This window comes from Balaenoptera acutorostrata, chromosome 1 (assembly GCF_949987535.1).
Source record: "Balaenoptera acutorostrata chromosome 1, mBalAcu1.1, whole genome shotgun sequence".
Classification (NCBI taxonomy): domain Eukaryota; kingdom Metazoa; phylum Chordata; class Mammalia; order Artiodactyla; family Balaenopteridae; genus Balaenoptera; species Balaenoptera acutorostrata.
This window is the reverse complement of record NC_080064.1, coordinates 176,986,604-177,005,812: the sequence shown is the minus strand read 5'-3', so window position 1 is coordinate 177,005,812 and position 19,209 is coordinate 176,986,604. Positions and strand designations below refer to the sequence as shown.

Below are 19,209 nucleotides of genomic sequence, written 5' to 3'. Positions count from 1 at the left end.
GGGAAGGGATATGGGGATATACGTATACATATAGCTGATTCACTTTGTTATACAGCAGAAACTAACACAGTATTGTAAAGCAATTATACTCCAGTAAAGATGTTAAAAAAAAATGAATAAATAATTAAATAAATAAAAACAAATAAGGTATAAGGATGTAATGTACAGCACAGAGAAAATAGCCAATATTGTATAATAACTTTATATGGAGTATAATTTATAAAAATCTCAAATCACTATGTTGTACACCTGAAACTAATATAATATTGTAACTATACTTCACTAAAAATAAAAAAAAATTTAAAAACAAGGAAATGAGGTAGAAAAAAATAAGTACCTTTGGTTGTAAACAATATCTGTGGCTTTATCCTGTAACAGTTGGGTAATTATTTAGCACAACAGTGTTGATATTATTAAATTATAAAGTGAGAGAATTTTTTTAAAAAGCAAATAGTAATAATAATAATAATCCAATTTTTAAATGGACATGGTACCTGATAGTCATTTTTTTTTTCCCAAAGAATATATACAAATGGCCAACAGGCAGATGAAATGCTGCTCAACATCACTAATCATCAGGGAAATACAAATCAGAACTATAATGAGATATCACCTCATACCTGTTAGTATAGCTAAAATCAAAAATACAAGAGTTAACAAATGTTGGCGAAGACGTGGAGAAAAGAGGATCCTTGTAATTGTTGCTCACAATGTAAATTGGTGCAGCCATTATGGAAAACAGTATGGAGGTTCCTCAAAAAATTACAAATAGAACTACCTTATAATCATGCAATTCCACTTCTGGGAATATATCTGAAGGGAGCAAAATCAATATTTCAAAGAAATATCTGTACTCCCATGTTTGTTGTAACATTATTAACAATTGCCAAGACATGGAAACAGTGTCTGTCAGTGGACAAATGAATAGAGAAAATATAATATAAATGTAATGGAATATTATTTGGCCATAAAAAGGATATCCTGCCATTTGCAACAACATGGATGAACCTAGAGGGTGTTATGTTAAGTGAAAAAATCAGGAAAAGAAAGACAAATACCACATGGTATCACTTATATGTGGACTCTAAAAAAAAATAAAGGCAAACTCACAGAAACAGAGTAGAATAATGGTTACCAGGGGCTAGGGAGTGGGAGATACGGGGAGATTTCAGTTAAGGTATACAAACTTTTAGTTATGAGTAAGCACTGAGGATCTAATGTATGGCAGAGTGAGGATAGTTAATAATACTGTATTGTGTACTTGAAATTTGATAAGAGTAGATCTTAAGCATCCTCATCAAAAAATAAATTAATTTAAAAGGTGATGGATGCTAATTAACTTGAGTGTGGTAATCACAGTGTATACTTATATCAAATCATCACACTGTATACTTTAAATATGTACAATTTTGTCAATTATACCTCAATAAAACGTAAATAAAAATAAAGTTGGTGATCAGTTTTTGTTAAAGATGTACTACAAACCTAAAGATCCTCATTTAGGAATTTGGAGAATTTGTGCTTTTAACTGAAGGAATTATAGAGCTATGAGATGATATCACAGATACTATATAATAAAGTTAGGCTCCGTATCACTACCTTTTTTTTTCTTTAGGACTTGAATTGTGACTTCCGTGTACTAAATAATATGAAATATACCTATATTTTACTGTGTCTGTAAATATTAATCTTGTCAGTAAGCATTTTTCAACAGTTTTTTTTAATGGGCAAAGGACTTGAATAAATATTGCTCCAAAGAAGACATGCAAATAGCCAACAAACACATGAAAAGATGCTCTACATCACTAATCATTAGGGAAATGCAAGGCAAAACCACAATGAGATACTACCTCACACCCATTAGGATGCTAGTATTAAAAAAAACAAAAACCCAGAAAATAACAAGTGTTGATGAGGACGTGGAGAAATTGGAACACTTGCACACTGTTGACGGGAATATAAGATGATGCAGCTGCTATGGAAAACAGCATGGAGCTTCCTGGAAAAATTTTAAAATAGAATTACGATATGATCCAGCAATTCCACTTCTGGTTATATACCCAAAAGAATTAAAAGCAGGGTCTCAAAGAGAAGTTTGTACACTCATGTTCATAACAGCATAATTCACAATAGCCAAAGGTGGAAGCAACCCAAGCGTTCTGATGGATGAATGGCTAACAAAGTATGCTCTATACATAGAATGGAATATCATTCAGGCTTATATAGGAAGGAAATTCTGACACATGTTCCAACATGGATGAACCTTGAGGACATTATGCTAAATTAAGTAAGGCAATCACAAAAAAGAGAAATATTGTATAATTCCACTTACATGCGGTACCTAGAGTGGCAGAAATCATAGGGACAGAAAGTAGCATGTTGGTAACCAGAGGCTGAGGGGAAGAGGAAATGGGGAGTTGCTGTTTAATGGGTGTGGAGTTTCAGTTTTGCAAGATGACAAGGTTCTGGACATTGGTTGCACAACAATATGAACATAATTAACACTACTGAACTGTACACTTAAAATGGTTAAGATGATAAAGTTTATGTCATGTGTATTTTGTCACAATTAAAAATTTGTAAAAGAAAGAAAATGAAGGAATAATGCCAAGCAAACTATGTCAACATATTATCTCAAAACACCCACCTTAGCCAGGAAAAAAAACTAACGTTCTATGCATCTCCAAGTGCAAAATAAGAAACAAATAACTTCAAAAGATCAGTTACAACAATATCAGATCAAACTGAAGAAGCTAGATAAAAGTCAGGCAATTAATAACTAAAAGCCAAAATGCCTCCTGTAATTGCCTAATGGCTCATTTTCCCTGCTGCCTAGAAATTGTCAGCCCTGTGTTTGGAACCAATGAAGCAAAGGGAATAGAAAAGGGAGCACTTTGGAATAATGCTATTAGTAGGTGCATCGTAGCATTTCAGATGGCGCACAGGCAAGTTATGGAGTCAAAATGTCTCCACAGCAGGTTGGTGAATCTACAGATGTTAGTGACTGTGTTCAGTAATTGTATTGGTAGGAATCCCTGAAGAAAGGAGCTTGGAAGAAGCATGTCTCTTTTGCAAAGAAGTACCAAAACAAACCACAGGTGATGAAATATTCAAAGTGATAGATGGAAGCATCGAAACAAATAGCATCAAAACCCTGCATAAATGTAGGGATTGATGGTATAGCTGCAGTGACAGGAAGAAGTAAGTGTTGTACATCAAGCATTTATTCTGAAAATCGTGAGACACCAGTAATACCTTATTTTATTCATAGAGAAGTCTTCATATGAACAATTTTACCTATAGATCTGAATTTATATTGAATGATACTATAAAAGTGGTGAACCTAATGAAATTCAGGCTATACCGTCCCATCTGTTTTCAGCTTTTTCTACATAAATGGTATCACAATACCCATTTCTGATGTTTCATGCTGAAGTGCTTTGGCTGGCCAGGGAGAGAATTGTGTCAGGAATTTATGGACAAAAGGAAGAATTAAAAATTAATTTATGAATCATTCATACTATACAGATATATTAGAAAATAGTTCATGACTTTCTAAATGATTTAACTAATAAGTTTGAGCATCTGATAGAAATTAATTAAAAATTATAAGAACTGCATGAAAACATATAACTGTGGGTGGACAACGTTTTGAATTCAAAGCAAAATTTACCTTTTGATAAGTGGGGTTAATGTGATTTACTGGTGATATTAATCAAGACTAATATATGAATCCTAAAAATGATTAAAGACCAATAGAAGAATATTTGTGTAGCCTTAAGGAAAAGCTTCATTATTATTTAGAAATACTAATATGATCAAATTTGATTGCATTCTAAATCCATTCACATTATCATAAGATATTAATATCATAAGATATTATCTTTGGTAATGAAAGAAGAAGAAAAGCTGCTGGATTTAAATAAAGAATCATCTTACCCTTAAAGTACAACTTAAAGAGATCAAATTATATAAATTGTGGCTAGTGGCGAGGGGAAAGTTTCTGCCAGCTGAGAAATAAAAGACATTATTCTGCCATTTGCTACAACATATGTGTTCCAATGCTAACTATTAAAATCTTGATTAAGATTTATGTGCAGCCATCTCAAATATAAAACCCAATATTAAAAAGTAAGTTCATGAAAGCAAGATCAAGTTTTTCATTAAAGATTATTTTCAAAAAGTAAGACTTTGTATTTCATTTTCTAATCACAAGTATATAATATACAGAAAAATGTAATATATGTAAATGTAAATCCCCTCCTGTTTACTCCAGTGAGCTACAGAAATAGAATATCATCATTTTCTATGTGTGCAATCATGCAAAAAATACTGGGAAGCAATGTTTTAATATATTATATGCACTGTTTATACTCAAAAGAGTACTACGGTATGCAGCTTTTCCCAAACTGACTCGATCACAGAACTTTTCTTGCGTGTGACTGGTTAATGTCTCACGGGTCACTGGTGTTTCATGGAACACAGCGTGGAGAAACTGAGGTGATCTAAACCTCTCACCACACAGATGAGGAAACTGGTGTCCAGAGAGGGGAAGTGAATTAGCCAAGGTCGTATTATCGCTTTCATATCTCTGAACCACCCCGTGGGTTCAGAGTTGAATACATTCTTGGATGACACAGAATCTGCTGATATTATATTGAAAGCAGAGCAAGCAATAGCATTTGGAGTTTTCCCAGAAAGAACCTCTCAGAGTTCAAGTGGAAGTTACTTTGTGAAAGATCTTTTCTTTTTTGCATCTCTCTGCTTTCAAATCATTTGCTCTTTTACATGGCTTCCCCAAAGAGGCAATCAAATTAGGATTGGGATAAACCCATAAACAATTCTTTATTGTTTTTTTCTTAATAATGACCTGTCATCATTTTAACTTCAGCTCCCTAAGAACTAGAGTTGCATTTATCCTGTGGTCTCCTGTTTTAGAATGCCCATCCTCATTTTCTATTATCATGTAATTCCTAGGACTGATTTGTATTGTATACATACTTGTTTTTTCAATCATTCAGCTAATTTGGCTAATCAAATACCCTATTTTTCAACGATTTTACTCTTTTAATCATCCAGCAGTTGGAAACATGGACTGCCACTGCAGAGTTCCTGAGCCCTGAGATTCCACAAACCCAACATGTGAGGTGGGGAACAGAGGCCAGAACCTTCCAGCTTCAGATCTCCAATCCTCATCTTTAACTCTTTTCCTTAGACTTCCCATAAGAGTTAAAAGAGAGCCATATAGTCTGTATCTTGGCCCTTGTCACACGTTGGGTGTTAAAGCTGCCTTGGAGATGGGGCGACAACAGGACACGTATTGGGCCTGCTCTTCTCGAGAACTGAAGCAGGACTGAGCTGAGAGAGGGGTCGGGCTGTGACAAAGGCACAACAAAAGCCTCAGCCGTTCCCACAGGGAGCTCTGGAGCTGGGACAATCCTTCAGAGTTGTCCCCAGCCGAGCAAGGGCCCCAGGCCTTTGTACCCCTACATCGTCCAGTCACTGGATTCCATTTAGCCCCTGGAAGAGGCATGAAGTTGGGCAAGGCAACTGTCTTCTGTTGAGGGCAGTTCCCAGTCCTCGGCGGTAAACTGGCAGCAGCAGGGAGAATAAATCCTTCATTTTAGAGGAGGCATTGGGAAGTACAGCACAGCATTCGCCACCATGGAGCTGCTTTTGACTTCAGGCCGACAACCCGTCTCCTGGTCAGGTAAATACTCACCAGCAAATGCATGGGCTCCGTGCTACAGCTGGAGAAACGTTCTTCAGACCCGCCAACCCCCCTAAATGAAGGCAAGTACCACCACCTGGAACCAGGTGGTATGGCTCAGTGCAAAGTTCAGGAGACCTGGAAATACCGGATGCTTTGCACAGCATAACCCATGGTTATGGACGCCAGCTACTGAGTCAGTCCCCTTGTCCCTTGCCATATGGTATTTCTAGATCCAGGGTTGTCTCACTGTGCTTGGGAATCAGCCCCAACCCTTTCCTCTGGGAACCGCTGTGCTCACCAGGCAGAGCTGCAGTCACCTCCAGAGTAGCGCCCTCTGGGCAGGTACCCAAGCAGCGTCAGGCACTCTGGGATCCCACTGCACAAAGCTGTGCTGTCCTCTCTCCCTCTTTGGGGTTTGTCGTGTAGGTACCAAAGCAGCACTGACCTCTGCCCCGGACTCTCTGAAATGTTTAAGGAAACAACCTTCAGTCTTTATCTGCAGCTCTCTCCTCTTCTGGCTCCACCACCGGACTCAGTCCTTGGGGACTTGGCTGGGACACGCGTCCGAGTGACAGCCCCTGTGCTATGCTACGTGGTGCGGCCTCGCTGTCGACATCCCAGGTTCTGGATTTGAAGCCGGGCTCTGCTGCTCACTATGTGTTCCCACTCAAGTTACCGAAACTCTCTGCGTCTCCCCTTCCTTATCTGGTAAAAGAAGACGTAATACTTCCTACTTCAGAGGTGGGAGAATTTTAAAAATTAATATATGCCACATGCTTAGAATAGCGTGTGGCACAGAGCAAACACTCAGTAACATTACTTCTTTTCGGAATTGCCCTACCCTCCAAGCACTAAACCCAAGCCTGGCTAACTGATCTCTTCCCTGAGGATTTCTCCCCAGCAACTCCTCAGTTCCTTAGGCAGATTTCTCATTGTCCGGCCTCTTGGCACAGTGACGAGCACAGAGCAGTCCCCCCCTGCAGGCAGCCGGGTCCATAACCACCCTTGGCACCTCTGACCTAGTGGCAAGGGAGACCCACCCTCAGCCCTGGCTCAGCGGTCCTCCCAGACAGGCAGGGAGCCCAGGTCCCTGATGAGTGCATTTATGTATCTTCTGTACTTCCTGCGGCACAGAAACAGCACGTCTCTCTTTTCAATCCCCCTTCCTCACTTTCTAATCATTGCCTGTGCCATGTACGTTCCCCTCAGCCTCTCGCTGCCCGCACGCCTCCTCCCTCCGGAGCTTGTGATTGGCATCAGCAAGACCCTGCCTGGCCCTGCGGTCCCCTCCCACACGCGGCGGGACCTCTGTGACTGTCCTCAGTTGCCCGTCCTCTTGCCAAAGTGCAGCCCTGACTCTGTCCCTGGTTGACTTCGGCCCAGTCACTTCCCTGCTCTGGACCCAGCGGCTTTACTTATCCCTGAAAGCTCAGAGCTAAGCAGGATGACTCATCGGCTCCCTCCAGCCCTAACAGGACATCGTTGGGGACAAAAAAGCACAGAGGCACAGGCTTCAGACACGGATGCAAGTCCTGGCTTCACGCGCTCCCACCATGTGGCCTTTAGCAGCCTCTCTAAGCTTCAGCCTTTGCATCTTCCAAGAACAGATGATGGTTCTAGCCTAATAATAATAATAATGCCCTGACCCCATCTCCTTCCTGTCCTTCAATGCAGACTTTTCCAAGAATCCTTTAGTCAGCTCATCTGAATACGGTTTTTCCCCCCCATAATTAGGTCCCTGTGACACTGAACTTCTCTCTTTCTGAGTGTACAAATGATGTGTACCTTGCACTCACATCATTATTATGGGGTGGGGGCAATGTCCCTCCTGTACCCTATGCCAGCCCAACACAGGGTCTCACACATTGTAGGTCCACAAAGGACATCCTTTGATTTGATCATAGAAAAGAAACAAAGGCTCAAGTGTACCCCTCATCTCTGAAGTCCTGGCATCAATAACACATCAAAGGAGGGGTACCCCTGGGGTACACAGAGTAGGGGGTATAGTAGGAGACTTTGCAAAATGTAACTTGGGAAACCAGAATTTACACCTGAGGGTTGATATAATTCTAAGGAGTATAAACCAAGTCAGGCCCCTGACCCTTCCCCATGGCCACCACCACTGCCCTTTAAATAATTCCATATGGCCCCTCACTGGGCTCTCAACAGCACCCACCAGTGTTGTTTATGTGTCACTATGTTTGCCCCCTTTTGTGGGGAAAACCCAGGAGGACCCGGGAGCAGGGGCAGGTCAGGCTCCACCTGCCCACACTTAGGGTTTTGTTTGACAAACCCAAAGGACGCAGCTCTGCTCTGTGCACGATTTCACACACACACCTGATGTCCTGTCGCATGTGGGGAAAAAATGAGAATAATAAAATCATCTGTCCTTTTTTATACCCAGGCCATCACTTCCAGACTCGACTCTAATTATTTTAACCACCACAAAACCCTCTTCAACAAAAGAGCATACCAATTAATTTTCCCTTATCTGAGATGAGGTCATAATGCATTCCTCCAGGAAAGACAAGCTCTGGATACTGGAAAAGAAAAGAGATTTTAGGACTCCATTGTCATCTCTAATCCTTCTTCTCAGACGAAGCTGGTTTTCCTGTCACTCAAACAGGTATTTACTTGGAGCTTGAAGTCATATGAGCCTAGGGTCCTCAGGCAGAATTACAATGGTGGTAATTATTCGACTCCTCGTCAGTCTAATTTACTGCTCTTTGCAGTGTCTTGCGTGCAGGCAGGCCCAGAATGCAAATGATATGATTGCTTTCATTAAATCATCTTTTTATGACTGTATAATTTCGGTAATTAAAACCTTTACTAATATATTCTATGAAGCAGGCAGAATGTTACACTAATGTATGGCCCTTATTAATTTTTGAAAAACAGGGGTGAAATTTGAATAACCTGCTTCCTCACACTTACGAGCTCTGGAAAGAAAAAAAAAAAAGCAGCCGGATACAAGTTTGATTAATGTAAACTAATTAGCATTCATTGTTTTTTATTCCCTCTTCCCCATCTGAAAAGTCACCATAGCGGGTATTCACATTGCCTATTGCATATTTCAAATCCTATCTTATTCCTGGCATACCTTTGGGTTTGTTACCAAATGAGAGAGTTTGCCGACCTTTAATCATCACAATTAGAGTGTGAGAAATCTAAAACATGATCTCTGACTTCCTTGTCTCTCTCAGAGAGTTCTAGGAGCTCTTGTTTTCCCCAAGCAAGACCTTTCTATGTCCTGAGGAATACTGGCTACACTTGATTCCTTTTTTTTTTTTTTTTTTTAGATTAGTTTTTATTGGAGTAGAGTTGATTTACAATGTTGTGTTAGTTCCTGCTGTGCAGCAAAGTGAATCAGTTATACATATATCACTTTTTTTTTCGATAAATGGTACAAATGAACTTATTTACAGAACAGAAATAGAGTCACAGACATAGAAAACAAACTTATGGTTACCAAGGGGGGACGTAGGGGAGGGAGATTGGGATTGACATACACACACTACTATATGTAAAATAGATAACTAATAAGGACCTACTGTAGAGCACAGGGAACTCTACTCAGTACTTTGCGCTTGATTCTTCAATGTACCTATGGGCACGAGATCATGGGCATCCGCGGGCACACGCAGGCAGGCACAGGCTCAACCAAACATGGAGCTTCTACTTGGGTGCTGTTCCCAAAAGATCAGTAAGAACTAGAATTTGGAACACAGATGGTTTCAGTTAGATCTGGAAGCAAGTCTCCTGCACTGCTTTCATCTTCCATATAACCAGAGAGGTCAAAAGTTCACGCTCTAGAGTAACAGTTTCAAAAACACGTTGGGATGTACAGTGGCTGAATTCAATTTAAGTCTTAGATTAAAAATAGCTCCTCTATCTGCAAGTCAAGTACCAAAGTCCCTTCTAAAAAGAACAATTTCCAGTATGAAACTAAAATCCCATCACGAGAAACCCCGAAGGGGATCGTCTTTTGTTTTTCTCGTTTGTTTCTCAAATTTTATTTATTTATTTATTTATTTTATTTTTGGCTGCGTCGGGTCTTAGTTGTGGCACGCAGGCTCTTTGTTGTGGTGCGCAGGCTTCTCTCTAGTTGTGGCGTGTGGGTTTTCTCTCTCTAGTTGTGGCACGCGGGCTGCAGAGCACGTGGGCTCTGTAGCTTGTGGTGTGCGGGCTCAGTAGCCCCACGGCATGTGGGATCTTAGTTCCCCTACCAGGGATCAAACCCACGTGCCCTGCATTGGAAGGCGGATTCTTTACCACTGGACCACCAGGGAAGTCCCTTGTCTTTTGTTTCTATCAAACATTTAAGTAAGCAAGCCCTAGTTAGCTAGGGCTAGTACATCGGTAATTTTGACATCCAGGTTTTGTTATACTGATGTGTGCTGTCATTCAACAACCATCATCCCTAATATCAGCTTTTTTCAACATTTTTTTTAAACTTCTAGTATGTGCCAAACTCCATTCTGAGCTCAGGATCTAAAGCTATCAGTGGCTCCCCATTGCCTATAAAATAAAGTCCATTCTTCTAAGTCCTCCATGATCTGGCTCCAGACCTAGCTTTCCCAACATCATCTTCATCATTCTCATACATTCACCTTCAGATCTACTTCCTGTTCCTGATACACAGGTTGTATGAAACATCTCTGCCTCTGCTGATGCCAGTTCGAAGGCCCTGTTCCCTGGTCTCTGCGTGTCCAATTCCTTTGCTCCCTAAAATGCAGCACAAATGCCATCTCCTCTTTAAGCCCTTTCCATATATAGGGGATCCATGTTCATATCTGTGTTCATATCTGTGTCCCACAGGTCCTTGTTGCCTGGGGAAATAAAAGGTGTCTTCTCTTGCAGATAGTGACTAAGGAACTGACCCCTAGTAAAAGTAGCCCTGTTTGACCCTGATTAACTACCAGGACTTGCTTGGCCCAGGCTTTGTCCTTCAATCTTTCCCTGAAGAGACCTGTTGTAAACATCCACACTATAATGCACACACAATTCAAATTGATGGCAAAGTTAAATGAGGACTCTTGGGAAAGATGTGAATTTCATGAAGTCAATGAAAGTGAGTTGGAGAAGTGTCTAATCTTGTGCTAAGTCATTGACACGTAACAACTGAAGAAGAGAATATCGAAGAGGGTGATACCTTCGAATGGGCTTTAGGAAACAAGGATCTGAACACCAAACAATTAGGACAGGCCTTTGGAAAATTAATAAAGCCCTCAAACATTTTGGGAGAAAAGACTGCCTTTTTGATTAGTCCAGGAAAGTGGAAAGCGAAGTGAAGAAGGTTGTCTTATGCTGTCATACAGTTTGTCTGATAATGATGCAAAAAATTCTATAATCAACCCTGGATTCAGTTTTCATACATCCTAAAATTTAGTGAAAAGTTGTAATTATAACTTAAATTGTGTTACAGCAAAGATAATTTTATTTTTTCATAATTTTTAATTTGATTTCCCTCAAGACAAAGTCCCAAACTGTTCACACTAGTTAGTAGTTAATGCCCCATTTCAACAGGCTTTGCTTAGAACCTATTCTCCTTGGATAATAAGGACCTCCTGGACCACTACAGCGATAGCATCTCTTCCTTCTCTGAATATGTGTAGCCCTTTATCTGCACTTCTCACCCTCCAGCTGATGTTACAGCTCTTTAGGAACCAGCATTATCTCCCCACCATCTTGAGGCAAGACCTGTGTCTTCAGTATTAGAGGTTGAGTGCGGCCTTTGCTGTCAGGCTGCCTACAATGAAATCACACTTCTAACTCCTTCAAGCTGTGTAGCCTTGGGTGGGATCCTTACCCCTTCTGCACCTCAGTGGCTCATCTGTAAAACGGGGACAATGAAAGTGTGTACCCTATGAGGTTTTTTAAAAATGTATTTTATTAATGTATATTTGATTTACAATGTTGTGTTAGTTTCTGGTGTACGGCAAAGTGATTCAGTTATACATATGTATAATAGTTTGCATCTGCTAATCCCAAACTTCCAATCCACCCTCCCCCATAACCCTTCCCTCTTGGCAACCACAAATCTGTTCTCTTTGTCTGTGAGTCTGTTTCTGTTTCATAGATAAGTTCATTTGTGTCATATTTTAGATTCCCCACATAAATGATAACATGGTATTTGTCTTTCTCTGTCTGACTGACTTTACTTAGTATGATGATCTCCTGGTCTATCCATGTTGCTGCAAATGGCATTATTTCCTTTTTTATGGCTGAGTAATATTCCATTGTATATATATAGCACATCTTCTTTATCCATTCATCTGTGGGTGGATATTTAGGTTGCTTCCATGTCTTGGCTATTGTGAATAGTGCTACTATGAACATAGGGGTGCATGTATCTTTTTGAGTTATAATTTTGCCAGTCCTGATATATGCCCAGGAGTGGGATTGCTGGATCATATGGCAACTCTATTTTTAGTTTTTTGAGGAACCTCCATACTGTTTTCCACAGTGGCTGCACCAATTTATATTTCCTCCAACAGTGTAGGAGGGTTTCCTTTGCTCCACACCCTCTCTAGCGTTTGTTATTTGTAGACTTTTTAATGATGGCCATTCTGACCAGCGTGAGGCGGTACCTCATTGTAGTTTTGATTTGCATTTCTATGAGGTTGTTTTAAAGACTAAATTAAGTAATAGACATAAAGGAGCTTGGAATAATGCCTAGCATATGTTAATTATTCAGTTAGTGCTAACCATTTTTAATGTTATTTCCATCCCCTGGAATGCCTAGGGGGAAACAATTTTTACCTATTCATGTAGGTATCTCCCATGTGGAGGTGTGAACTCCTGCCACTGTCCTCTCTCCCTTAACTGGCTTCACCCTGGGCAGGAGATGTGACTTTATCTGATTAGAGGTTTTGAAAAGAATAAACTGGGCATATTGATGTTGACTCAGCTCCTTCCTTTTTCCTCTTGGGACCCGGGCTGCTCACCAATACTGGCACCAGCCCTGGCCTTGTGGGGAGGAGGCCTGGGGTACCCAGCACTTCTATAACTGGGTCAATTGATCTCATTTGAAGATTCAGTTAACAAGCCCATTTGCTCTTACTCCTAGCTACATCTTTCAACCAATCAGTACTAACTGTGATATTTTGGTCTCCATCTGCCTTATTGTTTGTCCTATTTTTCAGTTAGTTCAGAACTTGAGTGCAGAAAAAATTGCTATTTACTGGAGGGCAGGGTCTCCTTGAAGATTCCTGGCTGGTAATTCAGTTAATGTTTGCTGGATAGATGAATAAATAAAGGCATAAATTCCAGATTCTAGTTTTGCTTCTTGAAACATTATTTTTCAGATAAGAAAGACTGCAATATAGCAAGCAAAATCCTTATTGTGTTTGGGTCCAGTGAGTCCTATTAAAGGATTTGTGGAAAATCAATCAAATACACTCTTGTGTGCAACATAGGATCACCCAAAGGGGAAAAAAATGATACTGAAAATACAGTAGCTGCTCCCCAAATCCTTTCTCCAATGGCCCTTTCAACTCAAAGACCTGGAGATTCCAGGTCCTCATCCGTTGTTCCAAGGATGCCAGCTCTGAGCATATAATATGCCTCATACCTGACCTTTTCTGGTCAGAAATTTGCTTTGTGAATTAAGAGATGGTGAAATGGTCAGCCTCTGCTTGTGATTTGATAGCTATTGACATTTTGTGTTTGTGAAACTTTCTTCTCTCTGCTGGAACTTTCTTGCCCCTAAACTAGCTGGGTTTCTCTCTCAGGCATTGCTCGTACATCCCTGGTGCACAGTTCCTCCCCAGCCCAGCTCTCCTCATTGCTCACCATCCCTGATACCCCCCTTACTCCCGAGTGAGGCTGGCAGGACCCTCCAGCCTCCTCGCCTGGTGCTGCTGTGGTCGCCCCTCTTTCTGTTCGTCAGCAGCCTGCAGCAGCCCCTCTTCTCCCACTTCCCGTTCTCTGATTCCTTCAGATTTCCTGGCCCCATCCAGACTTACTTCTGGCACTTGCCCTTTACAAACCAGCTCAGCTGACATTTGAACTCTGTGCCTGAACTGCCTGGCCCACCACTGAACCCAGGAACCACACTCCAGACACCTGTGCTTGCCCTAGTCTGTCTGTCTTCTCTGGCTCTGCATTGCCGGAGATGTCTGGCCCTGGGGTCTACTGAGCTCCTGTCCTGACTGGTGCCCCTTACTGCCCAGTGACACACCCACTAGCCTCCTATATACTGAGCTCTCTCCCTAGGTCCGATGGCCCCATGAGACCAGCAGCGCTTCCTGGTAGGACCATCATGCCCTCTGATTATCATATGACCAGCTGCCTCCTGTTCATCCTTAGGCATTGGAGAGGGCAGTCTGTTTCAACCTCTGCTTGTCCCCCACCCCTGCTCAGCTCTACTGACCAGGGCAGGGAGTCCACTGGCCACTTACCCCATCCACAGTGGGCTCCAGCAATAGCCCTGCTCCCTCAGACTCCAGTCCCAAGCCTGAATGCTTCCTGAGTCATGCCCTCCCCCTCCCTATTCCCTGGGTGGGCCTAGTCTACGGATAGCAAGTACCCTAGATAAGATACAAGTATCTTATGCCAACCCGTATCCACTGGGAGTGACAGCCTCGAATGATGTGTTGAGGTTATTTCTGGGCTTAGCAGGAAAGAATGATGCAATCGATTAATGATGTCTACCATGTGAGCAGGAGTAGGGAGGGGTGATCTATATGCTGTTTGCTATCCACTCGACAGAGCTTCTGTCTCAGTTTCCCTAAGCAGGTCTGATTCTCTGCTGATTCTAAAGTCTGGCCTGATCTCTAGCCCACCTCACTGGTGCCCCAGATCCCTTCCATCTCTACTGGAGAAGTGACTCAATTTCCTATCTCCTCTGCCCGTGGCTTGGGTCCTGCCCTCAGCAGATTGGTCACTTGGGAATATGCCACAGTCACTGCCCGCCCACTTCCAAGTACTTTGGTTTGCTCAGTTCTTCCTGCCACCATCTCCCACCTGCAAAACTGGGCATTGGTTCAAAACCATAGGGAGATAGCACCTCATACCCACTAAGAGGGCTAGAATCAAAAATTCAGGTAACAACAAGTGTGGGCGAGGATATGAAGAAATTGGAGCTCTCATACACTGCTGCTGGGAGTGAAAGATGGTGCAGCCACTTTGAAAAACAGTCTGTAAATTTCTCAAACGAACATAGGTTACCATTTGACTAAGCAATTTCACTCCTAGGTATATACTCAAGTGAAATTAAACATATGTCCACATAAAAACCTGTATACGAATGTTTATAGCAGCATTATTCATAATAAGCAAAAAGTAGAAGCAACCCAAATGTCCATCAAGTGATGAATGGATTAAAAAAGTGGTATATCCATATAATGGAATATTATTCAGCCATAAAAAGGAGTGAAGTACTGATACCTATTATAACTTGGATAAACCTTGAAAACGTTGTGCTGAGCGAGAGAAGCCAGACACAAAATACCACATATTATATGATTCCATTTGCCTGAAAGTCCAGAATAGAGAAACGTATAGAGATAGAAAGCAGATTACAGGACTTCCCTGGCGGTCCAGTGGCTAAGACTTTGCCTTCCAATGCAGGGGGTATGGGTTCGATCCCTGGTCAGGGAGCTAAGATTCCACATGCCTCATGGCCAAAAAAACCAAAGACATAAAACAGAAGCAATATTGTAACAAATTCAATAAAGACTTTAAAAATGGTCCACATCAAAAAAAATCTTTAAAAAAAAAAAAAGAAAAGAAAGCAGATTAGTGGTTACCTGGGGCTGGGAAGGGGATGAGGGGATAAGAGGTGATAGCTAAATGGTACAGGGTTTCTTTTTTAGGTGATAAAAATGTTCTAAAATTTTCTAAAAATGTTCTAAAACCATGGTGATGATTGCACAACTCTGTGAATATACTAAAAACCATCAAACTGCATACTTTAAATAGGTGAAACGTATGGTATGTTAATGATGTCTCAATACAGCTGTTTAAAAAATACAAAACAGGTCCTGGTGCCAACACCTACCTGAATGAGGTCTGGGGTCCTCATGGGCCCATCTGGCCTAGGCTGGGCTGGGTTGCATCTCTACTTTGTGCCCCAGGGGCTTCCAAGCCAGCACTGCCTAGCTCCAGCCAGGACTCAAAGTGACCTTGCAGCATGATCATGTGATACAAGCAGGCAAAGCTGAGTCGGGAGTGACCGTGAGAACAGGAGGGCATCAGAGGCCACGTCCCTCTTTTCCTGGAACTGCTCTGACAACTGCTGCTCATGAACAACTCGGCCAAATCCACGGCTTCACTCCTCCTAGGCCAGCGGCCCTGTGAGCGTCCTGCCCTGGTCCCGGCCCTAGTCTGATGCTGGTCACCCTAAGGGGTCTCCATGCTCTCGGGATCCCTCAGCTAGCCTGTTCCCCACAGCTCCTCTTCCCCCCAGCCCTCCAGAGGGACTGCACCAAGGATGGCTGGTTCAGTTAATGCTACTGTGACTCAAAGTCCCAAGAGCCGGCTTGAGTAACAAAGAGGTGGCAGGGGAGATTCATTCCAAAGTTTAGAGCCCTGTTTCTCGACCTTTTTTTTTTAATTAAATCATCCACTCTCAGGAACTGTTTCAGAGATCTCTGTGTGGAAATCAGGTCCCCTAACCCCATAAAATTTTAGTACTGCAGATATATTCTGTATCTGTTTATGTACTATGGGCTTTGGAGGGCCACAAACCATTGTAATATCAAAGGCTTTTTTGCCCCCCAAGAACTAATTTTGCCTCCTTAAGGGCAATATCACCCCTGTTAAGAATGTGGGATATTCTAGTTTTCTCCAGTTATATATTTCGAAAAGGTACATGCACCCCTATGTTCATTGCAGCACTATTTACAATAGCCAAGAAATGGAAGCAACCTAAATATCCATCAATAGATGAATGGATAAAGATGTGGTACATGTATACAGTAGTATTCCATTGTATATAATGGAATACTACTCAGCCATAAAAAAGAGTGAAATAATGCCATTTGCAGCAACATGGGTGGACCTAGAGATTATCATACTAAATGAAGTAAGCCAGACAGAGAAACACAAATGTCATATGATATTATCATTTATGTGTGGAATCTAAAACAATATATACAAATGAACTTATGTACAAAACAGAAATAGACCCAGACATAGAAAACAAACTTATGGTTACCAAAAGGGAAAGGAGTGGGGGAGCGATAAGTTAGGAGTTTGGGATTAACATATACAAACTACTGCATATAAAATAGATAACCAACAAGGACCTACTATATAGCACAGGAAACTATACTCAATATTTTGTAATAACCTATAAGGGAAAAGAACCTGAAAAAGAATATACATATGTACATATATCTGATTCACTTTGCCATACACCTGAAATTAACACAGCATTGTAAATTAACTATACTTCAATTTAAAAAAAGAAGTTTAAGTCCAAAAAAGATTTTTAAAATGAAGAAAAAATGTATTCTGTCTAGTTGAGCTACCATGAGCTGAGCCCCATTATTTTAAATATTTCTGTTGATCTTTGTACCTTCTGTAATTTTTGCTTTATAAATGTTATTTGGTGCAAGAAAAAATGAATGCAGGATATTCTAGAGGGATCTCAGGGGAACCAAGGCCACAGGTGTCCCGAGCCTCAGAAATAGTTCAGAACAAGAAAGGAAAGTGGCTCTGCTTCTCTCCTCCTGCTCTGCCCTTATCTGCGTACTTGCTCCTTTTTCTCTCCCTCTCTCTGCAAAGTAACTTTCTTCGCTGTGCAGCCGCCTGTAGAAAACACTGCCCATACTCCTTACTGTTGACATAAACTCTTCAAGGAAGTGACCCAGATGAAGGCTGGAATCCCTTAGTTTCCAACCCAAATGACCATGGAAGGACTTCTTCCAGCCCAGGTTGGAGTTGCCCACTTCTGAGACAGTCGGTGGGGCCAGTGAGCAGGGTCATTAGGTACCAAAATGGCTGCTGGGGGTCCATCACTGTTACCAAGTGGACAGAGAAGACAATTTCCAAAGGAGGGATGCCTGAACATCAGCATCCTGACACTGGCTTAGAACCCCAGCTCTCCCATTCCTTCCTCTCTTCCGTATCTCCCTGAGCTTCACCTTCTGTAGATTACTCCTAAACCTCACCCAGACCCTGGCTCTACCCCCAACTCAGGCGTGGACCTCTCACTGATGTCCTGAAGCGAATTAATACTCAGTGAGGGGCCTGGAGAGCCCGCTGGCCCTGACACAGCAGGGAACCCGGTGACTGACGTTGGCCAACTGCCTATCTTTCTTTCTGCGAATGGTCAGTTGCATCATGTGAATTTCACCTTGTCTCTCCATCCCCAGCTCTGAATCCTTGCTCTAAGCTGTGTTTCCTCAAAATGACCCTCTTGACAGCTTCCTGGAAACCAGCCCTCACCTGTCCCAGTGTACTCTGTGCAGGACTCCTAAGGCCCACTGTCGTCCATACCTGGATCTTCTCCACGTCTATTACCTGCATGTGAACTTCATCTCGTCCACCAAGCCGCAGCTGTCCCTGCCTTCAAGACACAACCTTAGGCTTTTAAGCAAACACTCACACCTGGGAATTTCCCTAGACTCACTGAATCTACCTTCCAAGCCAGTTACACATTCCCTGACGTGCACTTGTCATTCATCACACCCTCTCCCCTCCTCTGTGTGACTGTCCCTCCCAAGGTGTGGCCCACGTCCAACCTTCATTCTGTGCCCCAAACACAGAGGGCCCACTGCCCTGAGATGCTCCCTGTTAGATTACTCCTGGGCACCATTCTTTCAAAGGTGTCACAGTGGCAAGCGGCTGGCAAAGAATTTGAGTGACATGCCCTGTAAGCCAGAAACTGGCACGATAATAAGAAATGCTGAGAAGTACATGGAACAGCTTTGTCCTTTCATCCTAGAGGCAGCAGCTGTGTACTTAGTATTTGGAGCTCTCAGGACCTTGCTCCCCGGAGGAACATCAGTCTGGCTTGTAAGACTTGGAATGGAAAGTCGACAGCTCCCAGCAGAAGTGCCAAGCCTCACTCATCTCGATGGGGGCACAGAGAGTTCTTCCTGTTCAGTTTCCGGGAGGCTGATGAAGCTGAGGGGCAGTGGCAGGCAGGCACGGATACAGTCATCTTTAGAATCAAGTTTCAGCATAACAGCCCTCGCCTGCACAGCCAGGCAAATGGTTGTGGTCAGATAAGAGCAAATCCTTCTTTCTGCCCAGGACTCTCAAATGCCTCCAGACTCACAGGCAGCTAAGTCTTCTCAAGAGGGAAGTGATCAAATAACAGGTGCAGAATGGTTTTATCAAGAGCTGTTCTGTAATAACCTATATAGGAAATAAATCTGAGAAAGAATAGATATATGAATATGTTTAACTAAATCACTTTGCTGTACACCTGAAACTAATGCAACATTGTAAATCAACTATACTCCAATATAAAATAAAAAATTAAAAAGATTTGAGTCACTGAGATGGTGGCCACAGAGAGTGGGCCTTAAAGATGTGGGTTG

The 19,209-nt window shown here is 42.1% G+C and overlaps 1 long non-coding RNA gene across 1 annotated transcript in view; it reads right to left on the bottom strand.

Annotated features, from left to right (window-relative positions):
- Positions 1–15,811, bottom strand: part of LOC130705847 (uncharacterized) — a 42,454-nt gene extending 26,643 nt beyond the window's left edge. Inside the window, exons 1-2 of the long non-coding RNA XR_009006230.1 lie at positions 15,717–15,811; positions 9,265–9,423 (exon numbers count right to left, since the gene is read on the bottom strand). This is a non-coding gene — a long non-coding RNA (uncharacterized LOC130705847). The remainder of the gene's footprint in view (positions 1–9,264; positions 9,424–15,716) is intronic.
- Between the last annotated feature and the right edge of the window lie 3,398 nt (positions 15,812–19,209).